Raw genomic sequence first — 13,760 nt, 5'->3', positions numbered from 1 at the left:
TATTCAATATCTAAGGAACTTCCTACAACGCTTTTCAAAGTCTCGTAAGAGTAAAAAAAATGAAATCATTTTTGGAAAAATGTAAAGATGACAAACCTGTTACTCACATTCATATCATATTTTGTGCTACCCCAAAATACTTCATGTTATATGTACCTTCTCCAGAATTTGTATTTATGTTGATAAAACAAGGATAATTTGACACACAATAAAACACACTGACAAAATAAAAAATATTTAATCAACTATGAGTGAATTGATTCAATTTTCTATTTGGTAAAGTCTATTTAATACTTCTCCCTGAAAGTTGAAAGATTTCTCTGCGACTGCTGAATTGCAATAATAATAAGAAGGGCATATTCACTGAAAAATATGAACAGCAGTACCAACTCCACGACATAGGAAGTTTATTTAAAGTAATGTTGGCTCCTTGATCTGCTAAGGCTGCAGCTGATCAGTCAGCGTGGTCTGGTATTTAACATACACCGCATGTGTGCAAGCTGTAGTTAAGTTGCAATAAAGCTGTCCAAAAACAGGCTAAGATTAGAGCTGTTTGTGAAACCAAGCCTACAGTTCTGACTGTGAGAGTGCAAACAGGTTGGGGCTACAACTCCAGCAGGTTGCAATCCTTTGCACAGACACCTGGAAGTTCAGCAGTGGCAAAAACAGCTCCTGGAGCTCTCCCTGAACAGTGTCTTACCATCTTAGTGTTAGCACACTGCTTCAGTGCAAGGGTGTTAGTTTAAACCACTGCCAAATACTGTGATTTATCAGCTAAGCATTCCTCATGGGACTGTGCTTGAGCCTGTGTTGCAGCTGCACAGCTGGTGTTGTACCTGAGGGATAGGAATGAATGCTGCCTCTACTGCAGAGTCAGCACAAAGTAACATTAGGTGATGCCACATGTGAAGTCCAGCTACAGAGCAAGTCACTAAAACCAGCAAAATTAAGAACGAGGAACTCATTCTGATTAGGCTCAGTGGAAAACCAGTAAAGCTACTGAACTTTGAATGCCTAGATTTTGCTGGTTTTCCTACCATAACAAAGGAAATAAAGATGTTTTAATTCCTCCTGTCTCTGTCATCTGCAAATAAAATTTAAGCCTAATTGCTACTCTTCTGCGACAAGAATCAGTCAGTGACATAGAGATTCCTTACATCAGTAGTATTTGAGGAATCACTTGCTCTATTTGTGGCACCTTTAACACTGAATGAGTGAGTTTTGTAATTTTTTAATCATAAACAGATTTTTATGCATATACATTGCACCACCAAGGAGTGTGTCCTTGTTTCGGCTGGGATTGAGTTAATTTTCTTCCTAGGGGCTGGTACAGTGCTGTGTTTTGGATTTAGTATGAGAAATGTGTCAATAATGTTTCAGTCATTGGTAAGTAGTAGTTACCCTAAATTAAGGACTTTTTAGTGTCCCCTGCTTTGGCACTGAGCATAAGAAGCTGGGAGGAAGCATAACCAGGACACCTGATCTGAGATGGCCAGAAGGATATTCCATACCATAGAACGTTTTGTCCAGTATTTAAACTGTGGGGAATCAGCCAGGAGCCGCTGATCTTAAGCTCAGCAGTCTTAAGCTGTGCCAGGAGAAATTTAGGCTAGACATTAGAAAACAATTCTCAGCAGAAAGCATGGTTAAGCACTGGAATGGTCTGCCCAGGGAGGTGGTAGTCACCGTACCTGGAGGTGTTTAAAAAAAAGAATGGATGTGGCACCCAGTGCAATGGTCTAGTTGATAAGGGAGTTTTATGTCTTAGGTTGGACTTGATGATCTCAAAGGTATTTTCCAACCTAGCTAATTCTGTGATTCTACAGCTCAGGAACAGTCTGGACATCAGTCAGCAAGTGGTAAACATTGTATTGTGCATCACCTTCTCTTGACTTTTATTCCTCTTTCTCTTGACTTTTCTTTACTACTACTACTACTACTATCATTAGTATTGGTATTATATTGTATTTCATTTTAATTGGTAAACTGTTTTAATCTTAACACTCAATTGGAGTGCAAATATAGCATGGTAAGTTCCTTTCCTCCAGCAGAAATCACAGCACTCACTGTGTGAGTTTCCTTGCAGGGTTTCAAGCTCCTTTTTTCAAGTTTTAAAGTTGGTGGCAGATTAGTTTTGATAATCCTTTTAAGAATTTTCAAGATGGAATGAGTAATTCCCACAGTGTAGCACAGCAGTCGTTCTGATAGCAGCTTCTGCAACAACCAGGTATCTTCCACATGGGTCACAGCAAAACTTCCATATAGGTATCCCTTACTACTTTGGGTGCCCAGTCACAGGGAACAACTCACAGCTCTTTTGGCCAATGATGAATGCAGCACAGAAGGACATCCACTGCCTTTAGACATCTAAAGGAAAGAATTCAGGAAAAGAAACAATAGGCAAGATAAACAAATGGAAGAGGCTAACAAAATGGTACAGTAGGCCCGGTACACGTGAAACATTAAAACAGTAACAGAAACACTAAAAAAATATTTTTCCAAAGGACTTGGTGACATCAAAGAACACCTCTGGATGGTGTAAAGGCGCCAGTGCTGCAGTATACAGAATTAATGGCCAAAAAAAGGGTAAAGGGAGAAGGGTAAAGGGAGAAAGATCAGACTTTATTAAACCTGAGTCTTTGTTCGAGGTATTGCAGCACAACTCTCCATCTTCCATTATGCTAACTGTCCTGATTTATACTTTACATCCCTTCAGTCATTTACACATAGACACAAGTTCTTACCCATTGAGAACCAAAACTTCCCTCTGTTGATTTTTAGTATGATTCAAAACTCATTCAATGTATCTATATAAACAAGCACCACAAGGAAAACAGAATTAAATAATACTCCCTAGCAGCTGTGTTTCACATATACACAGAATTATTTAATGTGATAACCCTATTGATCAAAACAGAATCTTATCAGAATTTTATCTGAGCATTAAAAGTTATTACTGGAATTTCAAAGATATTCCTAATCCAGATGCACATTTTCTACATTTTTAGGCTTCAGTATTAAAGATGGTAAGAAAAAAAACTCCTGTGTTTTTCTTTTTTCTTTAGCAGCAGACATGCAATTTTCTTTTATTCTCCTTTAAAAGCATGCCTCAATTTTGTTCAAATTTTAAAGGAAAACTGACGACTCATAAAAGAACAGCATATTCCAGCCTAAAAGATAAAAATCTGACATTGTTACAGGGAAAAACACACCTCAGATTAAAGGCTGCTAAGTAATTCGTTTGACCTAGAAGAATTCCTGCTTCAAGATGTTCGCAGACAAGCGAACAGAAATCTGCTATATACAGAACAGTCTTGGAAGGTTATCCATATTATTTTAAGGACTAGATAGAAAGTTCTAAATCCTTGGCTGTGTCTGAAGAACACCTTTGTGTTTCAAAGGAACTGAAACTCTCATTTAAATCACCCATACAGTTTGGAGTTTTGGATCAGGCACTTAACTATTTTCTCTTCTGTTATCTTTTGAGGCTGACTGAGCCTTTAGCATATCTAAGAGATGGAGATGATAGCCAAAGACTGTGTGCCCAAACAGGGTCCATCCTTGTGTGCCATCAGCCAAAGAGAGGCCAGCACCAGAGTTACTGCACTGTCTCTCTGCTGCCAGATGCTGCTTATGCTGAGGCACTCCACCTGTGCCTTTAGGAAGCCGTCTGCTCTGGGGTGAAGAAATAAAGACTGAATAGGACACATGTTCTCCCAGGCTTAGTCTTTCTCACTTGATCGTAACTTCTTTTAGATGGAGCCAAAAGAAATGGTGTTTATACATGACCTAACCCAGTGGGCTCCCAGTGGATGACATGGGCTCATATTTGCTATTCCATTGCAAAATATTAAGAAGCCATTGCGCTATGTCATTATTATTCAGTGCATGCCAGAAAGTGTAAATGGTGTTTTTGAAAAGCCTCCAGAAAAAGTTCGTCTAGCTCTGTAGTTTTGCAGTGTAATGAATAGTCACTTTCCAGCCAGTCAGAATTCTAATTACAGCTCACTGCAAAGAGACAAATGAATTTATCTGGAGTCTCGGTTTGCAGTGCAGGCACACACATGCACAATGAAGTGCATGATAAATGATGATGAATCCATGATCCCTTCTATATTCTTTTCTCAAAGCGTGGGATTTGATATCTGTACAAAGCACAAAAGAAAGGATAAACAGTCATCAGTCATTTTTAACAAGAGAAGTTTAGCAAAGGGAAGCAAACAAAATCTGTCTTCAGTTTATGCTACCTGTAAAAGAAATTCAAGTGTTGAGCTTTTGAGGGAAAGCAATGAGAAAAATCAACCCTTAGATACAAAAAACCTAAACGAAATCATAACAAAAAATCACCCCCTATTAAAAAAAAAAAAAAAACAAGAAGAAAAGAACCAAAATAATTTTTTAAAAACCCTCCACACCTTGACTGAGTCATTTTGCAGTGGGAAAAAATGGAAAAATAAATAAAGGAGACAATTGCTTTGCTGTATTCTCTATGAACCAGACATCTAGACAAAATAACCTGTTAGTTCCTAAACCACCTGCCTGTGTTTGAGAAGGCTGTCCTAAAGATATCAGAATGATCCCTGTAAGTATGGGTGTAGTGACCTCTCTGCCCAGAGACTTCACCACTGTGAGCATTCTAGCAGTGGCTGCCTTACACCAGGCTTACTCCTCACTTGGAATCCGTCAGTGCATTCAAACTGAAGGCTTTTGACAGGTAGGAGGATACCATGGCACAAAGCCATAGTACCCATGCTGAAGAGAGAGGGGAGAGGCTTTGCCAAAATATACTCCCTCAAAGGTAACTGCTTACTGTAATCACACATCATTTATTGAGTATGAAAGACAGTCTGATACAGGCAGGGTGCAATGACCTTGCAATTCATTTCACTTTTCTTTGTCACAGACAAGACATAGCTGGGTCAGACTGAGGTTCTTACCCACTATCTGACCAATATGAGCTTTTTTCCCCCCCTGCCTAACATTAGTTTTCTTTATAGAGACCAATTAGGAGAAATTCCTCTTCAGAAGTTAGCAGGTCAGATGGAGTGCAGGTGTTTACACTGACTGAACTCAACTGCTCCCTGCTGAATCTGTCCAGAGCACTATCCAGCATGTCGGTGGTCTCCAGACACCACAGGAACCTTGCTCACCTTGTCTGTGCTTGCCCAGAGTAGAAGGCCACCAGGACATCTCCCAGAGCTGCTCCAAATACTGCTTGTCCTGGCATGATGCATCATAGCATTTATCAGCCTGGTCTGGCAGAAAAATAGCATCGAGGTTTTTTTCAGATAGCATTTTTGGAACATAGTGCATCAGTCTGAGTTTCTCATTATTGGAATGTACAGACTTTATTAAATATGTCTATGCAGTTCCATGTATCACATGATTTTCCTGAGTTTTAAGAGGTTAATTAGTTTTGTGACAAACAACATTATCATAGATAAACATTTATACTGAGTAAGATGGAGCACACATAAAAAATATTAACCTTGTTAGGCAGCTCCATGTTTTAGATGCTACCCAGTGTCTGAGTTCTTTTCTTATCTCCAGGTCCTTTTGTTTAAGTAATTAGGGTATTTTGTTGACATTAAAAGGCTTGAAGGCTTGAATGTCTTAGAAAGTTTAAAAGTATACGTTCACCTCCTTTCACTGCACCCAAATTTTCTTTCAGTCTTCTCATAGCAGACAAACTGTGCCATACTCCCTGGAAACTTGACTGATTTCATTGAACTCTAGACAACCAGGATAAGCATATTGTTGACACATAAGCAGATAAGAGGATGTGGGCAAATTTTGGCAGGTGACCATCTAGTGACATGATAAATGTACTGCTCTCAAGCCATGTGCCATAAACCAGCATGTATGCACTGCCTTTTTTTTTAATTCATAGCACACATTGCATAAATAGGACAGTTAAGAGATCTGTTCATATAAAATAGGTACACTGTAGGTAGTAAACATGGATTTATTTTGTTAATGGGTTTATTTGCAGAAAGTCACTAACTCTTAATGCACATAGTTGCTGAGGATCAGAATGTGTATTCAAACAGTATGTTCTAAGTACTCCTGTGGCAAATATCCCTTTGTTCCAGCTATTCTGGAAGAAAGTATATATATATAAAGTATTTTTTTTTCTTTAATTCTCCTAATTATTATACAGACAGTGCTCACTATTATTTCCCCAAGAAAACCACACATTATTTCATTTTGGCTAATCAGATCTCCATTTGTCACTCTTTTCTTTCTGTGTTTTATAGACCATCAATATGTTTTACATGTGCTTGCCTGATCTCTTGCTTTGAAGTCAAAAAATTTCATAGTGCAAAATGCAGACAAAGAATTTTTCCTCTTAGATGAAATGAAAGCAAAATATTCACCTCTGTAGTACTTTTATAAATCAAAGGGTAGGAGAAGGATTTAGGATTCTCTCCCATGAAAAAAGGAAAAAGACTATAGAGAGTACTTAAAGTCCTGGATACAGCTGCAGAAGGCAAAGGCACACAAGGTAAGAAAAATGTTGTGTATGCTCCCAGTATTTGCAACATTTACTCCCAGGCACTTGGGATGCTGTTAAACAATAACACCTTATGATGGTTTTACAGGAGCAAAAGGAGACAATCTTCAGTAGTAGTAAAGCCATCCAAGCCCTTCTGAATCCCCACTGAGCTGGGATCCAGCCACTTTAAGAAATGGTTCTCACATCACCATATCTCACAGCAGAACTCAGCCTATAGATTTCTCCTGAGTCCCTTCTGTATTTCATAACACTTAAAGTTATGCAAAGAGATATCATGCTCAAGGAGCTGGAAAAACAAATTCAAATTGATGTAATACAGCTGGGGAAAATCAGCTCATGAAACCCAAATCTGACATTATTTTTTTGACTTCCTGTTATTATAATGTAAGAGGGGAATTATAATGTAAGAGTTTTCTTCCAGGCATTTAGGCCATCAATTAAGGAAGTCTTTAAGATTTTTACTATTTGCACAACATAAAGTGTATCAAGTTTATCTACTTTCCTATAGTGGCAAATGAGAAAATGATGGAGCTGATCTCCAAACTGAACTTTATTATCAACAAACTAAATTCACTACTGAATTTACTGCTGGTGTAAATGTCCTGAAGTATAGTCCATGTCAACTCTTAGAGTGCTTCTTAGAGGAAAACTCACTAAAAATTCAATTCCTAGCTGTCTTCTGGTGGATCAGCTTATCAGTTTCATTGGTGATGCCTTAGGCTCCAGCACTTCTCTTCAACTCTGTTTCAGGTCATATATATTAGACCTTCTGGAATGCATGCTGTGAAGACATATAAAGCTGGTAAGAAAGAATCCTTTTCCTGCATCAAAGCTGGCTAACAGCTCCCAAGAAATAAAATTCCTATGAATTTTGTAATCACAGAAATACAAATTTTTATTTTTGTTTTTTTAAATTTGTCATCTTCAAGGATCTATGTGCTTTCTTGGTGGCACTATTGGAGTTTCCTGTTGCTGCAGCTCATTTTTCTTGCCTCAGAAAAAAAAAAGTAATTTGCATAATTCCCAATATTTTGTTGGTGTTTCCCAGATTCCACACTGAAATGGACAGTCCCCACCCAAAAAACTGCTCAGTCAATCAACAGCAACAGCTGCAAATCAACAAATCTTCCATTTATACAAGAAAATGTCATATTAGAAGACATAGGCATTATAGCACTGCATGTGCATTAAGATCTCTTTTCTTCCCTATTTTCAGGGAAAAGGGGTCTTTGCTATCAGGTAAAAAACTTTCAGAAATTCAACAGACTTTTCAACTTTTTAAATTCTTTTTTCTTGCAAAGAGAGCATAAGATTAAACAAAAAGGTTCAAGCCTATTGAGCTATTTTCTAAAAAACACACACTTAACATTCCCTCTGTGCACAATTTTTTTTGTTCTTCTTCATTTTAATCAGAATTTATAAACCAGAGGTTCACAATCCAGCTGCTAACATTGGCTATCCATTCCAGAGCAGCACTTGAATGAATAGCAGTCCAGCTGTAGCAGAGGATGTTACTGGTTTTTCCAGCTGGTCACAAACCTGGCACTGGCTGCAGAACAATGCAGATATAGCAACAGTTACTGGAAGAAAGGAAGAAAGGAGGGAAAAAGAATCACAAAGGAGGTTGAAAATAGATTGCAAAAAACTCTGCAAAAATTTATATTATTGAAATCCAAATTTAGCATAACTAAACAGTTCTGAAAATCATGGGTGGTCCGTACTGCATCATCATGGAGAGTAGAATGGTATGATATTCTCTAGGCATTTTTCAATAATTTTACTAACTATTCTCTTTTGCAAAGTTATTTCCTACCTTCAGGTTTACATTGCACATAAGAACGTTCCAAGAAACAGGCTGGATTTTTCCCTAGAGCTTTTTCCCAACACATTAGATTCCTATAAGTACAAGGATGGGAGGTCAGCCATCACTTTTGGCCTGGCTTTCAGTCATGCTACTGGCATCAGATTCATCCCAAAACAGTAGAGAAGGGAACCTGATGTCCAGAGGAAACCACAAGCAGCTGCCAAAGAAGTGAGGGAGGGAATGAGCTGCTTATACACAACACTGGATAATCATTGTGTCCAGACCACAACATAAATTCAATCAGAGCAGGGCAAGATGGACTGGGAATGTCTCAAGATGAATACCAACAATTTCCAGCACCATTTCTGTGCTTATTGCATTTCTATTTTTTTCAGTGAAAAGATACTGTACTTCTGACAGCTCTTCTATAGACACTCATTTCACTGAGTTCTCTTTGTACCATCATCTGTGAAAATAACAGCAAATAAGGGTAAAGGAAAGACAGAAGCTAGAAAATTACAATTCTAGAAAAACAATCTGTAAAATAGCATAAGGAGCAAAAGGAAAACAAAATATACATTTAACAGAGCAGAATGCTGGAAGGCAGGCAGGGAGGATCACCATAGTGTCCCAGGTGCTGTTAAGTATGTCTCTCTCTACCTTAAATTTTCATATTGGTCTTTTTCAATAATCAGAATTTTAAAATAAATTGTAAGTTTTAAAAATTGATCTGTTCATATTGTCAGATAGGAGACAGATGAACATAAGGCAGTGTGATGAACCAGAAGTTTCTTGAGGTCCATTCCAACTCCATCTCCTACAATCCCATGATAAGGCAGAGTGTTATCAGAGACAGATACCAAACTGAGGAAAGTAACTGATCATGCTGAACAAATCTAAGAGACAAGATCATTCTTTAAAGAATTCTTAAGAAAATACTGCACAGGATTTATATTGTGACAGAATGATCTAAGTGATTTTGGTTTATGTTTTAGGATTACTATTTGCTTCATGTGAACTGGAACACTTATTTCTGTTGGATGCTTCCCTTTTAAACAAATCCCCTGTGGCTTCTTTCTCAGATATAAATAAAGTTGAAAAAAAATGTGGAGTGTGGATGAAGGAGGAAAAACAACAGATCCAGACTCCCTGGTACCATTCAGTGGCAGAAGATGCCAAACATAACAAGTAAGTTTTACAACAAGCATTACCGAATAGTCACCTTTCGCATGAAAACTCTGAGGCAAGATAAAAAGACAGTTTAATTCTGTGTCTCTTGATAAGCACTTTTCAACAATCCATAAAATGTGGTTATCTCCAATGTAATGAGAGAAATCAGTTGCTCTTGCCTTTAGACCTACAGTCTAAAATTGAGCATACCGGCAGTAAGGTACCCTAGTTGTGTAGGTCTAGCATTAGAACATGGCACCTTGCCACCCAGAATGAAGAAAGTGACTCAATCCACTCCCTATTCTAAGGCCACATATATATAGATCATTCATGAAAAACGTGTCCAAAATACTGTACAGTGTCTCTTGAAAGAGTTGGTTCACATTTCATCAACACTGCACATATTAGGAAATTTTCTTATTATCTACCCAAACCTTTCCCATAGAAAGATATAAATAAGACTGCAAATAAGACTTTACTTCTTGCAACATTGTGAGGGAAATGTAAAGTTTTTCATCATCACTTTTCTTTACACCATTCTTTAAAACTTCTCATGTATTACCTTAGTATCATATCTTTCATTGCTTCTGCAGTTTTTCCTCAGAGATTATGTAATTTAATTTTTATCTTTGAAGTACTTTTAGTTGATGTAGATCTTTTTTGCTGTCCTCTGCAGACACAAAGTATTCTTGGCCTGGGGCTTGAATATTAGATTTTTAAAAAAGGAAAAAAATCTGTTTCTCATGCCTTATGTAAAATGCTGCTGTTAATAAACCCCTACTGAAACTGCAGATGACATTTTGTTTTATTATGGGTTAGTTCTTGTTTTGCATTTATACACAAAACATATTTAATATTTTCTTTCTGACTGATACTTTTTTAAAAATTCTAGCAGACAATTTTCAAGTTCTTACATTTAAGAGTTTAATCATTTTTCAGCTTTTCACTTGTCTATAGAGTAAATATAAAATTATTAAACCTGAACCTGTTTCATCAACTAAATCACATTTGAAGGACCAGCCAAGACCTGTGCTATCGACTTTATATCATCTTGGTACTTTGGCAGTGAAGTGTTGGCCATTCCTTTTTGACATGGCTTGTTGACTCTCTATTGTGGTAGATGGATGGGATGACCACTTCCCAACAGTTTCAGATAGATTTTCTGGGAAGCAATTGTATCTTTGAGAATGCATATTATGGTAATTACTCATAGCTATCAAGGGAAATGGTTTTTCTAAAGAAAAAAACTACTTAGGGTTTTGGTTCAGTAACACGCAATGGCTTTGATTTGTATTTTTTCAATATTGCAAGTTATTTTTACTCCTTTTTCATTTGTATATTCCTCATCATCTGGGACAGACAATGTGAGAAGTATTTCTTACCTAAGGGGTGCACAGATTTTACTATGTTTTTCTGTAGTTCATCTTTGTGACTTTTCTTACCCACTTTGTAAAGAAGGACAAAGACAGGCTCCAGTCACATTATTTTTACAGCAAGTTTTAATCCACAAAATCTGCCAGGGCAGGTACTTGATCAATATAGAGAGATGGTAAACTCTGTACTGTTCAGGTTGGAATTTATCAGCAGAGGGAGTCTACCTAGTGCCACAAGTAGGACAAAATATGCTCTGTTTCACAATTTCAGACCATAGATTTTACAGAGAAGTCTGAGAATACAAAATGCAATAACATGAGTGGCAACCTTGAAGTATGTTCTGAATATAAACTGTGTTACCAAGTGTAATGTAAACACCTCTGTTAGAAAAGCAAGTTGATGTATCTTAAATTACTGAATTAATGAAGTAACCTGCTGCTTATGCCAGCCTTGGCATAATTGTCTGATAAAAATGAAAGCCAACACATTGTTTTTCCTTGAGAGAGAATAATATAAAATCTTTGACTGAGACCAATGAATTTTTCCAGAAGTAACATTCTCATCTAAAGTAATAGGTTCCATGTCAACATACAGACTTGGCAAAAAGAAATATATTATGGGCAATAGCTCAGAGCTATTATAAGAGAACAAAAAGGTCACTAGTCTAAGATAGCATTTTCTTCATTTTTTTTATACTCTGGTTAAAACATAGTATGGGAATTTCCTAATGCTGATGGTTTATGTTCAGGATCTCTTAAGAGAAGTGACTTTGAAACAACATTTACTCTCTAAACCAGAAAACCCATAATGCATTCTCATCATTCTGAAGTCATAATTACAAATTCACTAACATTTTTCATTTAACTTTTTTTGAATATTCTGATACTTGGATCTAATAAGTAGCACAATGTCAGCATTTAAGTATTCTTTCCTCAGAACATCACAGATGACTGTAGTTTCCTATATTTTAAAAGACTTAAGTACAAATTTATGACCCTAGCCTCTAAAAAATTGAAGTCATCCATGTAATATTCAAGTAGGTTACACTGATAATGGTCTTAGCTCAGCATACATAGGTTTTTTTAGATATAGAAAGATGTATTATATACTTTTAAATTCTACCCTGAATCCCACATTGTATATGCAAAAAAGTAAGCAAATAATCATATTTTTATACACCTTCCTATGTTCTTATTGGCAGCTTTCAAGGCACCTCCTGAATGCTCCAGCTGTATCCTCAGTATGCCATAAATACAGGCTCAAGAATTCACAGCACCTCAAGATGCATCATTCTTCTTCAACCCTCATCCACCTATCTGTGCCCAGTGAGAGGATGGAAGGGGTCCTGCTACATCTTTTCTTGGAGCTTGGACAGGAGCAAGTGCTGAGCAGGGGTAGGATCCAGTTCTTTGTGAGATGCTCAGCCTTCCTCATCTTTTCTCCATGAACAGTCAGTGCCTGGACCTGACAACCTGTACCAGGTTGCAGAGCACAGCGAACATCTGTCTTCATAGGGTCCTGCTGTCTGAACACCTGTGCAAAACCACTGGTGCCAGAAGTGCACTTGCATTTCTTCCAGTCCCTCCAGCTAACATCATTTCTACAGACATTGTGGCCTCTGGACAAGCCCTGATACAGCAGCAGCCTGCTGCAAGAGAAGTATGTGCCAGAATTGCTTTTTCAACCCTTCCTTGATGAATAGGCACATAGAAGTCATCCTGGCACATGGACTGGATGGATGACAGTAAATGCTGGGGCACATACCACTATCAGAAAATGAAGTAATAGTACCTATCAGATATATACCCCTGTTAATGTATTGTCAGGGACAGCAGTGATGGTGAGGATCACACAGACTGTCCTGAAGTCTCTTCCTGGAAGACCAACCCCCAGGAACCAGCACTGTCTCCTGAGGGGGCAGACCATATCCTGTGCCTGCATGGACTGTGCTTCATTCTCTTCTGCTCCATGTAACCAGCCCTGTTTTCTGGGCAGGAGACAGGACCTCTCTTCTCCAGACAACACAGAGAAGGCACTGCTTGCTCTGCTTGTGTCTCCTGCTGCACTGGGAGCCCCACGTGGAACTTTATGGAGGCAGGCCCCTTCCCAGCAGGTGCTGCTGCCAGCATGGCAGTATGCACTTTCATGAACTCTCTGGAGTGTGTAGGTAAAATCAAAGAAACTAATGTTGAATCCACACAGGTGTGCACAAACAATCCTTTTGATGTCACTAGAAAACAGGTACCTGGAAGACCCTGGGTATGCTAAGTAAGTTTTTAGATAAAAATAGCATGAGGTCACTGCATGTCTATGCAAATCAGAGTTGTATACATTGCCTTTCTAAGTAGGCTACTGATGTTTAGCCAAACTAGGATCAGAACAACAGCCACAACAAACAAAGTTATAGTCTTATCCCAAACACTAAAAAATTGTACTCCAAAATTAATACAGGGTAAATCTTCCAAATTTCAACAACTGGATCATTTCTATTTTAAAATTTGAAGACTAATTAATCTTATAAATATTTAAGTTGGTTTTGTGGGAAGTGACACTACACCACATGAATGTCCAAGCCTTTCTGAAAATTTCAACAACTATGTCTAGATCCAGATTTTAGGAGTGAGCCATATATATTTAATTTTTAAAGATCTAAAGATGCTGCAACTGAAAAATAGTTCAATCATTAGGTATGACATAATAAATATTCTCTAAACGTGAATCTTGATTCTTAACAATTGTTCCAAAACTATCATGTTTTCTTCATGTCTATGCACATGTGCTATTCATTACTTATGTGCTATACAAGAACCAAATGATACTTTTAGTCCTGTCTCTGATATCCGGTGCAAGTGACCACCTGAGACAAAATCAGCCAGGCTTTTTGGAGTGCAAACC

This window comes from Molothrus ater, chromosome Z (genome assembly GCF_012460135.2).
Source record: "Molothrus ater isolate BHLD 08-10-18 breed brown headed cowbird chromosome Z, BPBGC_Mater_1.1, whole genome shotgun sequence".
NCBI classification, from domain to species: Eukaryota; Metazoa; Chordata; class Aves; order Passeriformes; family Icteridae; genus Molothrus; species Molothrus ater.
The sequence above is the reverse complement of the archived record's forward strand: the minus strand, read 5'-3'. Positions refer to the sequence as shown.